The sequence below is a fragment of the Mobula hypostoma genome, chromosome 8, assembly GCF_963921235.1.
Source record: "Mobula hypostoma chromosome 8, sMobHyp1.1, whole genome shotgun sequence".
Classification (NCBI taxonomy): Eukaryota; Metazoa; Chordata; class Chondrichthyes; order Myliobatiformes; family Myliobatidae; genus Mobula; species Mobula hypostoma.
Genome location: NC_086104.1, coordinates 69130058 through 69148277, shown reverse-complemented (window position 1 = coordinate 69148277; position 18220 = coordinate 69130058). Strand labels below are relative to the sequence as shown.

The 18220-nt window shown below is 38.8% G+C and overlaps 1 protein-coding gene across 2 annotated transcripts in view; it reads left to right on the top strand.

Moving 5' to 3' along the window:
* wdpcp (WD repeat containing planar cell polarity effector) overlaps window positions 1–18220 on the top strand; it is a 215364-nt gene that overhangs the window by 164358 nt on the left and 32786 nt on the right. The window lies entirely within an intron of this gene.

Sequence of the window (18220 nt, the reverse complement as noted above, 5' to 3'; positions counted from 1 at the left end):
TAATTTTGTCTTTGTACAGTGAAAATTATTGCTGATCAAAACTGGTGAAGATGAGAATTTTACTTCCTAAAGATTAGCAAGTTGCAGTTTTTCTAGACTGCTATAGTATAATATAAGTTTACATCTGTGAATTTTCAATAGTTGATTGAAAGAATGCTTAAATTTTTGAAAAGAGTGGACGAAAAATTTCTCAAAGTTCCTTGAAAGCAGTGTCCTTTGCATTTGAAGATCTACACATCTTTCGATTTCTTACAGGATTTCCTTTGCCAAACATGTTTTATTCAAGGTGTGAAACCCCCATATCATGGGAACACACTATATTTATCTGCACAGAGACTTTCAACCTCGTTAGCATGAACAATATGCAAATATTTCTTACTCATAGAGCAACCAGCTTTTACTAACTTACCCTTGAAACTATGCTGCTTAAAGGGCTAATACTGAAACTGCATTTCTTCTTCTCTAATACTGTAACTTTAAATACTGTGTGTCTAGACTGCTTTGCTCTTGGAGCTTAAGTTTGCAATCACTCTTGGCTTCCTAGCCTCATAACTATTCTATGTTGCTGCTGTTGATCTCTGCCATTACTCCTAGATTGCTGATTCTTGAAAGGAGACTTCCGTCAGAAGCAGTTAGGGTAGCCATGGATTTTTTTTCTGTATCAAGGCCTCTTCAGAGTGCAAGCTTTCATCAAAGGTATTTACAATACATTCTTGTGAAGACCCCATGGCAATCTAGATGAATGTACCTCTTATGGGCACTTGTCTACACTGGCTTCCTTACTCCTTGTGAGAACTCTTCCCCTACATCCAGTAGTTAGAAAAGTGATGCTTGTGTTGTGACATTCCCATATAGGATCTGGCCTCAAACCTTTCACCTGCTGGGCTAAATGTAGACAACTAAATTGTGTCAATGGAGGGCCATATGTCAGCTTCAGCAAAGTGTTGCAAATGATAACCTAATAATGACCTAACAACTGAAGATCTTGATCAGCAATTTAACAAGGTTGTCTTGCCTTGAATTTCTAAACAATTTTCTGTCACAGGAAATAGCAGCAGAATTGTTCTGCTACATTTAAAAAATTATCTGTTTTGTTGAAACAATAGTTTCTGTATCTGGATAATGTTTAGGGTATCACAAAAAGAATTGGGACAGAAGAGATTTTTGAAGTGTTCTTTTCAGAGGTGCTACCTCCATATTCATTGCCATTCATGGCTCTCTGTCATGTCGGTTCTTGGTTTCATGGACTGTAGATAGCTTTGACAGCACTGAAGAATTATTTTTTTAGTGTATTAAGTGATGTGGGCTTCAGAGATTGAGCCAGCATTTAATTGCCCATCCATTGTTACCCTCGAGAAAGTGATAGTGAAATACCTTCTTGAACCTTTGCATAGGAGTTGGTACATTTGCAATACTGTCAGGAATCTCATGGCTGTCTAACCTTTTGAATCATCTGCATTCTTGCCACTCTTCATCTGGCTCTTAGGTCACAGGTATTTTGTTTAGTGGTGATTCATCCTTCAGTGGTGATTCTTTTCCAATTGTGGTTAATTGGCTTCTGAATTTCCTGGTCATTCTTATCAAATAAGTTCTTTTTTGATCAAGAAAAAAATACAATCAAATCACTCACTAACACCTTCCTACTATCTACAAATACCTGATGACATAACATACATTTACTGCATGTATATGACTTGGATTAAGTTCAAAAACTTTACTGCTAAAGATCATTTTCCACACATAGACTGGGAAGCCCATACTGTAAAAGGGCTGGATGGTTTGGAGTTCGTAAGATGTGTGCAGGATAGTTCCTTGCAGCAATACATAGCGGTACCAGCTACAGAAGGGGCAGTGTTGGATCTCCTGTTAGGGAATGAGGTAGGTCAGGTGATGGAGGTTTGTGTTGGGGAGCACTTCGGGTCCAGTGATCACAATGTCATTAGCTTGAGAAGGATAGGTCTGGACCCAGGGTTGAGATTTTTGATTGGAGAAAGGCTAACTTTGAGGAGATGCGAAAGGATTTAGAAAGAGTGGATTGGGACAATTTGTTTTACGGGAAGAATATAATAGAGAAATGGAGGTCACTTAAAGGTGAAATTTTGAGGGTACAGAATCTTTATGTTCCTGTTAGGTTGAAAGGAAAGGTTAAAAGTTTGAGAGCGCTCTGGTTTTCAAGGGATATTAAAAACTTGGTTTGGAAAAAGAGAGATATCTACCACAAATATAGGCAGCATGGAGTAAATGAGGTGCTTGAGGAATATAAAGAATGTAATAAGAATCTTAAGAAAGAAATTAGAAAAGCTAAAAGAAGATATGAGGTTGTTTTGGCAAGTAAGTTGAAAATAAATCCCAAGGGTTTCTACAGTTATATTAATAGAAAAAGGATAGTGAGGGATAAAATTGGTCCCTTAGAGAATCAGAATGGACAGCTATGTGTGGACCCAAAAGAGATGGGGGAGATTCTGAACAATTTCTTTTCTTCGGTATTCACTTAGGAGAAGGATATTGAATGTGTAAGATGAGAGAAACAGGTAGGGAAGTTATGGAAACTATGATGATTAAAGAAGAGGAAGAAATGGCACTTTTAAGGAATATAAAAGAGGGTATGTCTCCGGGTCCTGACAGCATATTCCCTAGGACCTTGAGGGAAGTTAGTGTGGAAATAGCAGGGGCTCTAGGACTAAACCTAGCAATTATTGGCCTGTAAGTTTGACGTCAGTGGTGGGTAAATTGGTGGAAAGTATTCTTAGAGATGATATATATAATTATCTGGATAGACAGTTCAGATTAGGAACAGTCAACATGGATTTGTGCGTGGAAGGTCATGTTTGACAAATCTTATTGAATTTTTTGAAGAGGTTACTAGGAAAGTTGACGAGGGTAAAGTGGTGGATGTTGTCTATATGGACTTCAGTAAGGCCTTTGACAAGGTTCCACATGGAAGGTTAGTTAGGAAGGTTCAATCGTTAGGTATTAATATTGAAGCAGTAAAATAGATTCAGCAGTGGCTGGATGGTAGATGCCAGAGAGTAGTGGTGGATAACTGTTTGTCAGATTGGAGACCGGAGACTAGTGGTGTGCCTGAGGGATCTGTACTGGGTCCAATGTTGTTTGTCATATACATTAATGATCTGGATGATGGGGAGGTAAATTGGATGAGTAAGTATGCAGATGATACTAAGATAGGTGGAGTTGTGGATAATGAAGTAGGTTTTCAAAGCTTGCAGAGAGATTTAGGCCAGTTAGAAGAGTGGGTTGAAAGATGGCAGATGGAGTTTAATGCTGAAAAGTGTGAGGTGCTACATTTTGGTAGGACTAATCAAAATAAGACATACATGGTAAATGGTAGGGCATTGAAGAATACTGTAGAACAGAGGGATCTAGGAATAATGGTGCATAGTTCACTGAAGGTGGAATCTCATGTGGATAGGGAGGTGAAGAAAGCTTTTGGTATGCTGGGCTTTATAAATCAGAGCATTGACTATAGGAGTTGGGATGTAATGTTGAAACTGTACAAGGCATTGGTAAGGCCAAATTTGGAGTATCGTGTACAGTTCTGGTCACCAAATTATAGGAAAGATGTCAACAAAATAGACAGAGCACAGAGAAGATTTACTAGAATGTTACCTGGGTTTCATCACCTAAGTTACAGAGAAAGGTTGAACAAGTTGGGTCTTAATTCTTTGGAGTGTAGAAGGTTGAGGGGGGACTTGATAGAGGTATTTAAAATTATGAGGGGGATAGATGGAGTTGACGTGGATAGGCTTTTTCCATTGAGAGTGGGGGAGATTCAAACGAGGACATGAGTTGAGAATTAAAGGGCAAGTGTTTAGGGGTAACATGAGGGGGAACTTCTTTACTCAGAGAGTGGTAGCTGTGTGGAATGAGCTTCCAGCAGAAGTGGTTGAGGCAGGTTCGATGTTGTCATTTAAAGTTAAATTGGATAGCTATATGGACAGGAAAGGAATGGAGGGTTATGGGCTGAGTGCAGGTCTGTGGGAATAGGTGAGAGTAAGAGTTCGGCACGGACTAGAAGGGCCAAGATGGCCTGTTTCCGTGCTGTAATTGTTATATGGTTATATATGAAAGTTCTGGTTTAAGATGGCATTTGTGAAGCACAATGATGGCTTGCTGGTAGCAAGCAAAACTACTACTAATCACACTTTTTCTCAAAAATGATCATTGGAACATTAGAACGATAAAAAGTTTTTGACAAAGACAGGCCATTCAGCCCAACAAAGCTTGCCAAATTCCTATTCGCATAGTGTGTTGAAATAGCTATTGAGTATAGATTTGAAAGTCTCTAAGGCAGGATTTCTCAACTGGAGTTCTGCAGAATCCGAGAGTTCCGTGAGAGGTTGCTAGGAGTTCCATGAGAGATCGTGATTTTTAAAAAAAACTTCAATTTTCATAGTCATAGTCATAGTCATACTTTATTAATCCCAGGGGAAATTGGTTTTCCTTACAGTTGCTCCATAAATAATAAATAGTAATAGAACCATAAATAGTTAAATAGTAATATGTAAATTATGCCAGTAAATTATGAAATAAGTCCAGGACCAGCCTATTGGCTCAGGGTGTCTGACCCTCCAAGGGAGGAGTTGTAAAGTTTGATGGCCACAGGCAGGAATGACTTCCTATGACGCTCAGTGCTGCATCTCGGTGGAATGAGTCTCTGGTTGAATGTACTCCTGTGCCCACCCAGTACATTATGTAGTGGATGGGAGACATTGACCAAGATGGCATGCAACTTAGACAGCATCCTCTTTTCAGACACCACCGTGAGAGAGTCCAGTTCCATCCCCACAACATCACTGGCCTTACAAATGAGTTTATTGATTCTGTTGGTGTCTGCCACCCTCAGCCTGCTGCCCCAGCACACAACAGCAAACATGATAGCACTGGCCACCACAGACTCGTAGAACATCCTCAGCATCGTCCGGCAGATGTTAAAAGATCTCAGTCTCATCAGGAAATAGAGACTTTTGAACTTAATGCAATACACGATGCTAGTGTTCACGGTGGTGTGCAGTGACTAAGCAGCCCCGTAAGCAATCTTGTTCGAGGCCTCTTAGTCCAGTATGGCAGTGCGCAATAGTTCTGTGTTTATTTGGTAAAGTCCATTCTCAGTTTTTGATGCAAGATAATTGGTGTGCGCAGTATTGCATGGAGGGGAGGACAGTAGGCTGATGAGCATGAAGTGCATTTTCCAAGCATTGAATGGACTCGCCCAACTTGGGCTGTAACATCAGTGTCTCCCTCCTGAATTACCTCCCCCAGCTTCCCCTTATGCACTGCCGACTGACTTATGGGAGCGAACAAACTACCAGTGTAGTAGAACATTGGAAATTTTAATTTCTAAAGGTGGTCCAGTGTGGTGATTTTTGAACAAGAGGTGGATTCTGTGCCTAGGTTTATGGATAATTCTGCTAAGGTTAATGATGAAGAATTGCAATCTTCTGAGTCATTTTGCTGCACCAGTACAAGAACAGACACAAAAAAGTCTGTCTTTATAATGAAAACTACATGTCAATGGGCTTTACTTGGACTGGTGATCCAAATTGTCCTATTCCATTGTGCCTAGTCTGTGGCAAACAACTTACAAATATAGCAATGGCTCCAGCGAAATTGAAAAGACACTTAACTAAAAATCACAGCCATATGACACATAAAAGGGCTGATTATTATAAATGACTGTTGGAGTCTCAAAACAACTTTTTAAAAAAAAGTCATAGTCAGTAAAAGGGTTCAGGAAGCAAGGTATTTAGTAGCTTTAAAGCCAGTACACGAGAGAATGTTTAAAAAACTGTGTGAAAACCTGGACAAAGAGCACAACAATCTCCTGTTACATACAGAAATCCAGTGGTTTAGCAGAAGAAAAGTTCTCAACTGGGTGCTTGAGCTGAAAGGTGAATCTTGAAATATTTCCACTGCTGCTTGGGCTTGAAAGTGAGAAAGGATATCTGAAAGTCTTATTGAAAACCACCTGGAAGCACTGCAGAACAAAATTGAACAGTATTTTTCTACCCTTTCAACACAAGTGTATGACAGGGTGAGGGACCCTTTCTCTGAATCTTCTGCTCAGCCTGAGAACTTGACTTTGAGAGAAGAGGAAGAACTTTGTGAGCTACAGTCTGATCATGCAGTCAGGATGAGATTTACTGACCTGCCCCTGAACAAGTTCTGGATTTCTGTAAAAGAAGAAAGCATTGAATATTTTGCTGCCGTTTTCAAATTCTTACATGTGTGAGCAAGCCTTTTCTTCTTTAATAAGCATCAAGAGCAAGGATAGAAATCGTCTCATTTCAGTTGAAGGTGATATCCGTCCATGTGTGCATGTCTCAAGTTTGACCCAGAATTGAGAAATTTATTTATGTTTGCCTTATGAGTTTTTAAAATTTATGAAAGGGAAAGAAAGGGATTAATTTCAAGAAATGTAGGCTAAAAATTCATTCTCTACTGAAAAGGGCATTGCCAATTATTTTTGGATTATTATATCTACAATTTACTGATTAAGCTAATGTACTATGAGCTGTACATACAACAATTTTTATGCAGGATTTCTTTGAGAAATGAAAATTATTTCAAGGGTTCCTCCAGGTCAAGAAGATCGTGAAAGGCTGCCCTGAGGTACTACTCTCAACTACACAACTAGGTAGTTTGTTCCATGTGTCCACAACTTGCCGTAAAGAAATATTTCCTGATATTAGTCTGAAATCTCCCTTTAACCAGATTCCACCTATGGTCCTGTGTCCTCACTGATGGATTAATTTTGAAGTAGCATTGATCTACTTATACCCTTATACTTTGAACACTTCTATCATGTCTCCTCTCATTCTCTGTCTACTTAGGCTGAAAAGATTTAATTATTTCAATATTTCTTCATAGCTCATACCCTGCAAACCTAAAATGAGTCTTGTTGCCCTTCTCTGAACTCATTGAGGAGAACTTCTCTGGACCTGAACTCCACTGAACACATTATATAGCCCAACAGTATATTAGCATTTCTAATCACTTCGGTACTTTGGCTAGATGTTGATAGTGATGAATCTACCAGGATGCCCAGTCCTTCTCATACAATGCACGTTCTAACTCAAACCGCCCCCCCCCCACCATTATACGACTATATCCAACATTTCTACTTCCTATATGTAATATTTTACATACTTTAAATTTTATCTACCATTTATCTGCCCACATTTGGATTTTGTTCACATCTATCTGTATCGATTCTGTTGCCTGAATGTTATCAGCCTGCCCCCCCCAATTTTGTCATCTGCAAACTTTACTAGTTTATTTGTTATGTGCTTATCCAAATCATAAATATAAATTAAAAACAGCAGCAGCCCCAAAACTGATCTATGAGGAACCCCACTTTTGACATCATCTAGGTGCGAAAATGATCCTCTCACCATAACTCGTTGTTTTCTGTACCCATTCGCACACCTTATCCTGATTCCCTACCTCCTGTAATTTGATTATTAACTTCTTGTGGAGTAACTTGTCAAAAGCCTTCTGAAAGTCCAAGTAAATGATATCGCAAATTTTAGTTGCTTCTTCATAGAACTCCAGCATATTAGTAAAACATATTTCCCCTTTCTGAACCCATGCTGGCTTTCTGCTAACATGCCTGTTCTTATCAGCTGCTTTTCCATCTCTTTCATTATTAATGTTTCCATTATCTTACCTATGATACACATTAAGACTTTTGAAAACTGCATGTTAGGGGTTTGTATATATAATCACAGACCTCTTTAAGTATCCTTGGATATATGTTGTCTGGCCCTGGAGATTTGTTAACCTAAAGCCTTTTCAGCTGAAGCAGGAACTCACTTTCTAAGATCTCTAAGACATTTAAAACAAACTTAATGGTATCTACATTAACTGGCATATTGCTAACATCTTCGTAAGTAAATACTTATGCAAAATATGAGTTGAATGTCCGCTATGTCCTTCTCTGCATAATTTATCACCCCACTATTATTCCTAATTCACTCAACTTCCTCCTCGACTTTTCTTGTACTACTAAAACATTGAGAAAATCTCTTGGGGTCAGTCTTAGCATTATCAGCAATATCCTTCTCAGCCCGCCTTATGACAATCCAAATTTTCTTCTTGACTATAGCTCTCACATGTATGTATGCCCAACAGTTAACATAATTACTATTTTTTTTGCATTATTTATATAGCTGTCTTTTCTTCAATAATTTTTGATATATTTTTATTCATCCATGTAGTTGATCTGGTGTTTTTATTGCTTCTCCTGACCTTGGGTATGAACATTTCCTGCACTGCATGTATTACCTCTTTAAATTGACACCATTGTTCCTCAATTGACTCAATGTCAAGCAGTTCCTTCCATTTTATCTTCTGAAGTCTTTGCCACATCTGCACAAATTTTGCCTTTCTGAAATTCAACTTAATGGCTTTGGTTTTAATTGATATACTGTCCCAAAAAACTTCGAGACTGACAATGTGATGATCGCCTGTTCCTAAAGGCTCAACAGCTTCCATAATCAAAATTCTGTCCTGATTGTTACAGAATATCAAATCCAGACTGGCCTCCCCTCTTGTTGGTGCATTTACGTACTGGGTCAAAAAACAATCATTTAATAACTCAATGAATTCACTTTCCTGTAATCCATTAGTTACTGGGTTCTCCCACTCAATATTTGGGAAATTTAAGTGTCCTATAACTATAACATCACCCTCAGAACTTGCTTTTCTAATATTCTGATAGAGTTGTTTATTAAAATCACTAGTAGCTTTGGAGGCTCCATAACATACACCCACTGTTTTTCCTTTATCCTTATAGCTTTCAATTCTCAGTCAAATATCTTCACTAAGTCTTGATTCATCTCCTATCATAAGCAGGTTCATGTTTCAATTGTCCCTTATGTATATGGCTACTTCTCCATGATCATTGCAATCATAGCCTATAACTTCCCTTTCAGAGTTAAGCTTTTGAACTGCCAGTATAACCTGGCATTTTTGCAGTGTGAACTGTGGTATAGGAAGTTGTGACCTGGTGTGTATGTTGCAAATCAAGGCAGCAGGGACTGGACCCAAGAGAGGGGGACAAGCCAATGTTTAGCCACTGTTGGAGTGGACTTGGGAAACGATTCTAAGAAACAAAACTGAGGCAAGGCAGAGTCGAGGCATCGGGGCCTAGGCCCGAGAGCAAGGAACAAGCCAATATTTGACCAATTTAAGCACTAGGCCAGATTAGAATGATCAGGTGCAGGCCGAATTGAGGCAGTGGGCCTCAGGCCTAAGAGTGTATCAAAGCAGTAAGGCCCAGTTCCAAGAGTGAGGAATGCCCCATTGTTTGGCTGATTTAAGTGCCGAGCCAGATTGAAAAGGTCAGGTTGTTGCGGCGGAGGAGGGGGACTGGCCAGTGTTTAGCTTATTGCTCGTAAGGTTTACTTGTCTCTGTGGTGAACTAAGGCTGTGGCCTGAATCTAACGGGCTCCTGGATCAGCTATGACTGTCTTCGTGTGTGTGAACTCACTTTCATGAACTTCAGTTCTGAATGCTATTTGATTAATTTTATTGTTTGCACAGTTTGTTATTTTTCTGCACATTAATGTTTGAAGGTCTTTTTTTTAATGGGTTCTATTGTGTTTCTTTGTTTTGTGGCTGCCTGTAAGGAGACAAATCTCAAGGTTGTATATAGTGTACATATTTTGATAATAAACAAGAGAAAGTCTTAATGAGGGGTCTGTTCACTCTTTTCCAATGATGCTGCTTGGCTTTCTGGGTTCCTCCAGCATTTTGTGTGCATTACTTTGATAATAAATGTACTTTGAAAAGTCCTTTGATTTGTTCTACCATTTTTCATCCTAAATATTACTTCTGCCTCACTAGTGCACAGCAATTAAAGGTATACCAACAACAACTTGCATTGCAACAACTTAAGGTTCCTCAGCAATACCTCCAAATTTACAGAGTCCTTACTTGAAACTAGCACAGTTTATTTTATCATCCTGAGATCTTAATCTTGTAATTCTCTTCCTAATAACACTGTGATTGCCCTCACCAGAAAGAATGCAATTGTCCATAACCAGCTTCTTCTCAAAAGCAACAATAAATGATGGTTTGGAGAAAGATTTCCTTCTCCCATTTAAAAAAAATGTAGCTGAGCCCACTGTAGTGGTGATTCACTGAAAAATTAGCTAGCATGTCAACTTGCATGGATATGAGTGTTTGTGCATTAAATTATGCAAGAATATAGAAATCTGTGTATGCATTATGATATTAAGTGGACAAAGCTTATCTACATAAATGATGGCTGTAACTTTTCAAATGTTTGATTTGAATTACATTGTTAGCAATTTTTCTAACTGAAATCTTCCACCATGGAAATTATGTCAGTCCACCATGGCTATCAAAGTTGTAGCTAATGAGCTATTTAGAAAGTGCCTGCATTTGCCTAAATCCCTATTCAAATCAGATTTAATTGGTATAATTTCTGAATTTGTTATCCTTAATATCACAGAAACACTGCAAATTATTGCCATTAATTGGTGAATGGTAATATTCCAATTAACTATTTTTGACTTGATATCTATCAGGTATCCTTAGGATAGAATTTAACATTTTCATTTATGAGAGGAAATGGGAAAGGCTATAGGATTGTTTTATGTATGAAACATATGCTTACATCTCCTCTATTAATAAGCCTAAGAAGTTATGTTCTGCCCGTTAGGAGATAACTAGTAGAGCTGTGAGTCTTTTATTTTTCCCAACATAGGGTTTTAGTGATATATATTAGAGAATTTTTAGTTAGTACAATTGCAGTTCCAGTTTCAAAATGGTGAGACACAAAGATACACTGCTTGTTGAGAAATATCTTACTTTAAACAAAGGAATGAATTTGTACAGGGTAGCCACTACTCTACAGATAGTGCAGACAGGATAGGTGGATGAATAGTGTGCATGCTGGTGTGCTTCTTTCAGCACCGAGGCAGGGTTCCATCTTCTCCCAATGCATGACTTCAAGCTTTTCAATATCATCCTGAATGTTCTTCCATCATTTTGACTGGTAATAAATCTGAAGTTTCCAGTTGTTGGTAGGATGTTGCATTTCTTCAAGACTACTCTCTTAGCCTTTCCTCTTTCTTTCCTCCCCTCCTTCTCTATGACTAAATCCTAAACTGGATTATAGCCACTTTACCAAGCAGTCTTTCAATGTGTTAGATAGTAATAAGTATTACACCCCAGGAATAAGGCTAAATGGCATTGTAAATCAACCTGTACTCATTTAAATAGAAATGGAGTTGAAGGTTACAAATACAATTACTGTCATTGATAAATAATTAGTGAACAATTAAATCACTTGTAATTCAGAACATAACATAATATGGTTCAGAATTGAGTTTTTTGTGCCTTTAATTTAGTTTTAATTATTTTTACAGCCTATGTCAGTACTTTAAACTGGATGTAGTCCGGTGTAGATTAAATCATCTTTGTGTGTGTGTGTGTGTGTGTGTGTGTGTGTGCACGTGCACCCTTAACCCCTGATGGAGTCAGGGCGCCATCATGACAAGCTTTTTGCACCGATCTTTTTGGTATGCTCATCGTACAACATGTCTTGGGCATCTGAAACCTGGCGGAGCCCATCCCTCTCCAGGTTTTTTTTTTACGAGGTCAAGCTCTTAGCTCGACACTCAACCCAGGCATGAATGGAGAGCGTGCGAGGGAACTGGCTGGATTTGAACTCGGGATCTCTCGCTCCAAAGTCCAGCACTGATGCCACTACGCCACCAGCCAGCAAATCATCTTTGATCATATAACCATATAACAATTACAGCACGGAAACAGGCCATCTCGGCCCTTCTAGTCCATGCCAAACTCTTACTCTCACCTAGTCCCAACGACCTGCACTCAGCCCATAACCCTCCATTCCTTTCCTGTCCATATATCTATCCAATTTAACTTTAAACGACAACATCGAACCTACCTCAACCACTTCTGCTGGAAGCTCGTTCCACACAGCTACCACTCTCTGAGTAAAGAAGGTCCCCCTCATGTTGCCCCTAAACTTTTGTCCTTTAACTCTCAACTCATGTCCTCTTGTTTGAATCTTCTCTACTGTCAATGGAAAAAGCCTATCCACGTCAACTCTTATCAATCCCCCTCATAATTTTAAACACCTCTATCAAATCCCCCCTCAACCTTCTACGCTCCAAAGAATAAAGACCTAACTTGTTCAACCTTTCTCTGTAACTTAAGAGGTGAAACCCAGACAACATTTTAGTAAACCTCCTCTGTACTCTCTCAATTTTATTGACATCTTTCCTATAATTCGGTGACCAGAACTGTACACAATACTCCAAATTTGGCCTTACCAAAGCCCTATACAATTTCAACATTACATCCCAACTCCTATACTCAATGCTCTGATTAATAAAGGCCAGCATACCAAAAGCTTTCTTCACCACCCTAACCACATGAGATTCCACCTTCAGGGAACTATACACCATTATCCCTAGATCCCTCTGTTCTACAGCTTTCTTCAATACCCTACCATTTACCATGTATGTCCTATTTTGATTAGTCCTACCAAAATGTAGCACCTCACATTTTTCAGCATTAAACTCCATCTGCCATCTTTCAGCCCACTCTTCTAACTGTCCTAAATCTCTCTGCAAGCTTTGAAAACCTACCTCATCATCCACAACACCACCTATCTTAGTATCATCTGCATACTTACCACCAATTTACCACCCCATCATCCAGATCATTAATATATATGACAAACAACATTGGACCCAGTACAGATCCCTGAGGCACACCGCTACACACCGTCCTCCAATCTGACAAACAGTTATCCACCACTACTCTCTGGCATCTCCCATCTAGCCACTGCTGAATCCATTTTACTACTTCAATATTAATACCTAACGATTGAACCTTCCTAACTAACCTTCCGTGTGGAACCTTGTCAAAGGCCTTACTGAAGTCCACATAGACAACATCCACCGCTTTACCCTCGTCAACTTTCTTAGTAACCTCATCAAAAAATTCAATAAGATTTGTCAAACATGACCCTCCACGCACAAATCCATGTTGACTGTTCCTAATCAGACCCTGTCTATCCAGATAATTATAGACACCATCTCTAAGAATACTTTCCATCAGTTTACCCACCACTGATGTCAAACTCACAGGCCGATAATTGCCAGGTTTACTCTTAGAACCCTTTTTAAACAATGATCAGTGCACTAAACTTGCAATAAGGTAGCATCCGCTTGTTGAACTCATCTGAAATTCCACTCCAATCACTTAAAATGAATCTAATTTTAAATGCATTGTACAGGGCATTGTCACAATTATATTGCTTGTTTATTGCTACCAATCTGAAGTCTAATTTCTAGGTACGTGGGCTTTCAGTCAAGTGATCATCCTTCTTCCCAGTCTGTCATATGCCCTTAAGGGATTTTTCAGTAAGAATGAGGAATGGTCAAATAGCTGGTGTATTAATTTTCATTAGATCTGCATTGTTTTCACTTGAGGCACTTCTAACATAATAGTCAACTAAATGAGCTCAGCAGAGACTGTGGTTTAAACCTTGGACCCTCATTTTCTATGGGTGTGAAGTTCCATCATTTATCCATTGAGATATAGGCTACTAGTTTTTCCCAATTTTGCAGGAAAGTTTAGAACCATATATACAATAATTAGTTATTTATCCTGATTGTCCAATACCAGACAATTTATGTATTGAAGCTTACATCATTCAATGAAAACCATGTTCCTTTAGCCAAATAAGTTGTTTCTCTTTTCTGCATATCCTTTAAATAGAACAAAAGTAGATTCCTTATTCAATGTCAATTGTGCTTTTTATTAATGTGTGCTTTGTTCTAGTTCTTTCTAAAGCATGCCTGTTATGAGACATTTTTCAAAATAATTGGGCAGTAATGTTATTGTAAATAATGGTGTAATTTAGAAACCTCTTTCAAACAACCAGTTGATAAATTGAATCCCAGTATTAATTTTCATTCTCTTCCCAAGGGATAGGAGCTTGGGAAGCTCAAGAGTGCAGAGTTTTTATGATGAAGAACACATGATCATTCTGAAAACTAGGCATAGTTGTCTCCTATTGTACTCTTTGAAGCATAATTGACTCTTTTGAGAGCTGCCATCCCATTTATAATTTACCCCTAAATTAACATCTAGAAATGAAATAGTTGATTTTAAAAAGAAAATGAAACTTATTTCAGATTTTTTTTGGATTTTCTCCAAATTTGATGAACAAACTTACCTTGTCAAGTTGCTTTCTTTGTTTGCAGTGTGGCTGATAGAATACCATCAGTGCTGTCTGTCATAACTGTACTTGAATAGTTATGTTGATAGTCAACAAAGATCAAAGTGAAATAAACTCTGACTTGCTTTATATAAGATGTATGCCTCCAGCAAGTATCCTGAATTGACTTTTTGAACTTCCAGTAAGCACATCTTTCCCTCCCACCCCACCCCTAAATCTCTGCTTTCTGCAGGGATTGCTCGCTACGTGATTCCCTTGTCCACTCATACCTCCCCACTGATCTCCCTCCTACATTTATTCCTACAAGTGGGACAAGTGCTACATCTGTCCCTAACTCTTCCCTCACCACCATTCAGGGCCCCAAATAGTCCTTCCAGATGAGGGAACACTTCACCCTTGAGTCTGTCAGGGCCATTTACTGTATCCAGTGCTCCCAGTGTGGCCTCCCCTACTTTGGTGAGACCCAATGTAGTTTGGGGCACTGCTTCTTTGCTCCATCCACCACAAAAGGCCGGATGTCCCAGTGGCCACCTCTTTCAATTTAATTTCCCATCCCCACATGTTGGTCCATGGTCTCCTCTACTACCACAGAGGCCATGCTCAGGTTGGAGGAGGAATACCTCATATCCCATCTAGGTAGCCTCTAACCTGATGGCATGAACATCAATTTCACTAACATGATAATTTCTCTTGTCATCGTCCTTCTTTCTTTTTTCAATCCCCAATCTGGCTCTCTCCTTAACCATTATCTTCACCTCACCTTGCTCTGGAATTCCTCCTCTTTCCCTTTATTCCATGGTTCACAATCCTCTCCTATCAGATTCCTTCCTCAGCTCCTTACCCCTTCCACTTGTTACCTCCCAGCTTCATTCCCCCTCTCCTAGCTACCCATCTTCCCACTCATCTGTTTTCACTTATCACCTGCCAGTTTGTACTCTTTCCCCTCTCCTCATCACCTTATTCTGGCTTCTTCCCTTTTGCATTCCAGTCCAGATGAAATGTGAACTGTTTATTCCCCTCCATAGATGCTGCCTGACCAGCTGAGTTCCTGCAGCACTTTGTATGTGAGAACTGCTGTTGGATTTAAGTATAAAGTCATGCATTCAAAATACGGTGAAATATTAACATTGATAAAGGTACATATTATTACATAGATTTATTTGTATTTTACATGTAAATTTAGAAACATCATTATTAACATTTTCAAAATGTTTCAAGGGTTGGATTCTCCTGGTCTGCACCAGTTCCAAGTAGGCTGCTAGACATCAGCCAAGGTAGTGCGGAGGAGCAGAGGGATCTCGGGGTACATGTCCACAGATCCCTGAACGTTGCCTCACAGGTGGATAGGATATTTAAGAAAGCTTATGGGGTGTTAGCTTTCATAAGTCGAGGGATAGAGTTTAAGAGTCGCGATGTAATGATGCAGCTCTATAAAACTCTGGTTAGGCCACACTTGGAGTACTGTGTCCAGTTCTGGTCACCTCACTATAGGAAGGATGTGGAAGCATTGGAAAGGGTACAGAGGAGATTTACCAGGATGCTGCCTGGTTTAGAAAGTATGCATTATGATCAGAGATTAAGGGAGCTAGGGCTTTACTCTTTGGAGAGAAGGAGGATGAGAGGAGAAATGATAGAGGTGTACAAGATAATAAGAGGAATAGATAGAGTGGATAGCCAGCGCCTCTTCCCCAGGGCACCACTGCTCAATACAAGAGGACATGGCTTTAAGGTAAGGGGTGGGAAGTTCAAGGAGGATATTAGAGGAAGGTTTTTTACTCAGAGAGTGGTTGGTGCGTGGAATGCACTGCCTGAGTCAGTGGTGGAGGCAGATATACTAGTGAAGTTTAAGAGACTACTAGACAGGTATATGGAGGAATCTAAGGTGGGGGCTTATATGGGAAGCAGGGTTTGAGGGTCGGCACAACATTGTGGGCCGAAGGGCCTGTACTGTGCTGTTCTATTCTATGTTCTATGTTACCAACCCACACAGAGGTAGCAGCCACTACAACTGTGGTGGTCCACATGAAGGCACCAGCACCCTGAGATGGAGGGGTAATTTTATGGAGAACGCTTTATAAAATTATGAGGGAAGATAGTTAAGTATTTTGCCTAGAGTAGGGAAGTCTAAAAATAGAGGTCATAGGTTTAAGGAGAGGGGAGAAATTTCGATGAGATCTGAGGGCCAGGTTTTTCCACAATGAAGGCAGTGGTCACATGGAAAGAGCTGCCAGATGAAGTGGCAGAGAAGGATACAATTACAGTGCTTTAATTGTGTTTGGACAGGTACTTGGAAAGGATTAGAGGTTTTACAGGTCTAATGTGGGCAAAAGGATTCTGTAGATAGGCACGGATGAGTTGTCTGAAGGGCCAATTTCAGTGCTGTACAACTCTATGACTCTGACTCTATGTTTAACTTATTTATTTTCAATTTGTATTCTGTTCATGAGGAAACTACATAAAAGAGTTACCAATACAGAAAAAAGTTCAAGAGAATTTTTAAAAATTCTATTCTGTAGAGCCTTTCATCTGCTTAATTTACTCTAAAATAGGCTACAATCAAATAAGTACTGAGGTCATTGTTGTAATGTGATTTAATGCTGAAACTGTTCATAAAGATGACAAACATCTAGTATTTTCTACTTCAATTTTAGAATTGAAGTATTCAAAGTATTTTGCATTCATCAATAGTATATCTTCTTTATGTAGAAAAATAGGTAAGCATGAAACCTAATTGTAAAGTTAATAATCCTATCTATTATGATCCTATTATTCTATTCTGTGGCAAATTGTGCTTCTTGAGATGAAAAATATCAGTGCAGGGGATTTGAATAATTTTTCTGCCATTGGTATTCCTGGTCTTGTTATATTTTCATAGGATACATTCTGATCTCTTAAGTGTTCTACCTTCTTTGAATGATACGGCTAATGTAAGAAACACCCATGTCTCCTAACCCTTGTGTTGAAGGATAACTATTACAAAACTGTGTTTCTGGTGTATCCTTAGAATTTGCTAAAAATTCTTGATAATGTTTTGGCTGGTCTTGGCTCCAGATAAATTTTTTTCCCCATTCCTTTCCCTTACCACTTATTTCCTATCATTTTCCTCCTTATATCACTTACAACAGCTTCTTTTTATGGATATCAGCTAGCTTCCTGGTCCTGATCCGAATGACCATTCTTCATATAATTCTGGTAGATATTGAGTGTCTGCTCATTCAGACATGCTGGCATCATCCAGGAAGCTTGATTTTCATCAAAAGGGGAGAGAGTGACACCAGAGGGCAACCAGGAGCAGGAGCCCTGCCCAACTAACAAGCCCTGAGGTCAGCTTTGTTGGCGCTCTTACTGCTATATTGTGGCCACTTGCATCATGCAGAGCAAGTTGAGCCTCTTGTGTATATTTTGGCTAAGCAACTCTTACTGGATGTTGTATTATGTCATGCCTGTTTTGGTCTAAATGAGAATACAGAACATTTTAGGAACATTTTCTTTCCCTCCGCTATCTGATTTTTGAATGTCCATGAACCCATGAACATTCCCTCACTATTTGTCTTTTGCACTATTTAGTTTTTGTAACTTATTGTAATTTTTATGTCTTACATTATACTGCTGCAACTAACAACAATTGATAAAAACCTGGTTCTGATTCTGGCTGAACAGCTTGCTTGCATTTTAAACGTAACTTTTCTTTAGAATATGAATGCATTTTGGCCACTGCCATGGTTGTACATAATTACAATTTAAAATATTTTATTTAAGGAAATAATACTATTCATGTTCAATAAAATATGGGAGTTTAATTTCTAGCATCAAGAATATTTCACTTTTGTGTATTCATATAAATCTATAATTACTATTTTTCTGTATATTAGAATTCCCTCAAAAATAATTTTTAAATATTTTATAAAAATTCTTATAATCACTAAAGGAAAAATGTGGTTTGATACGATT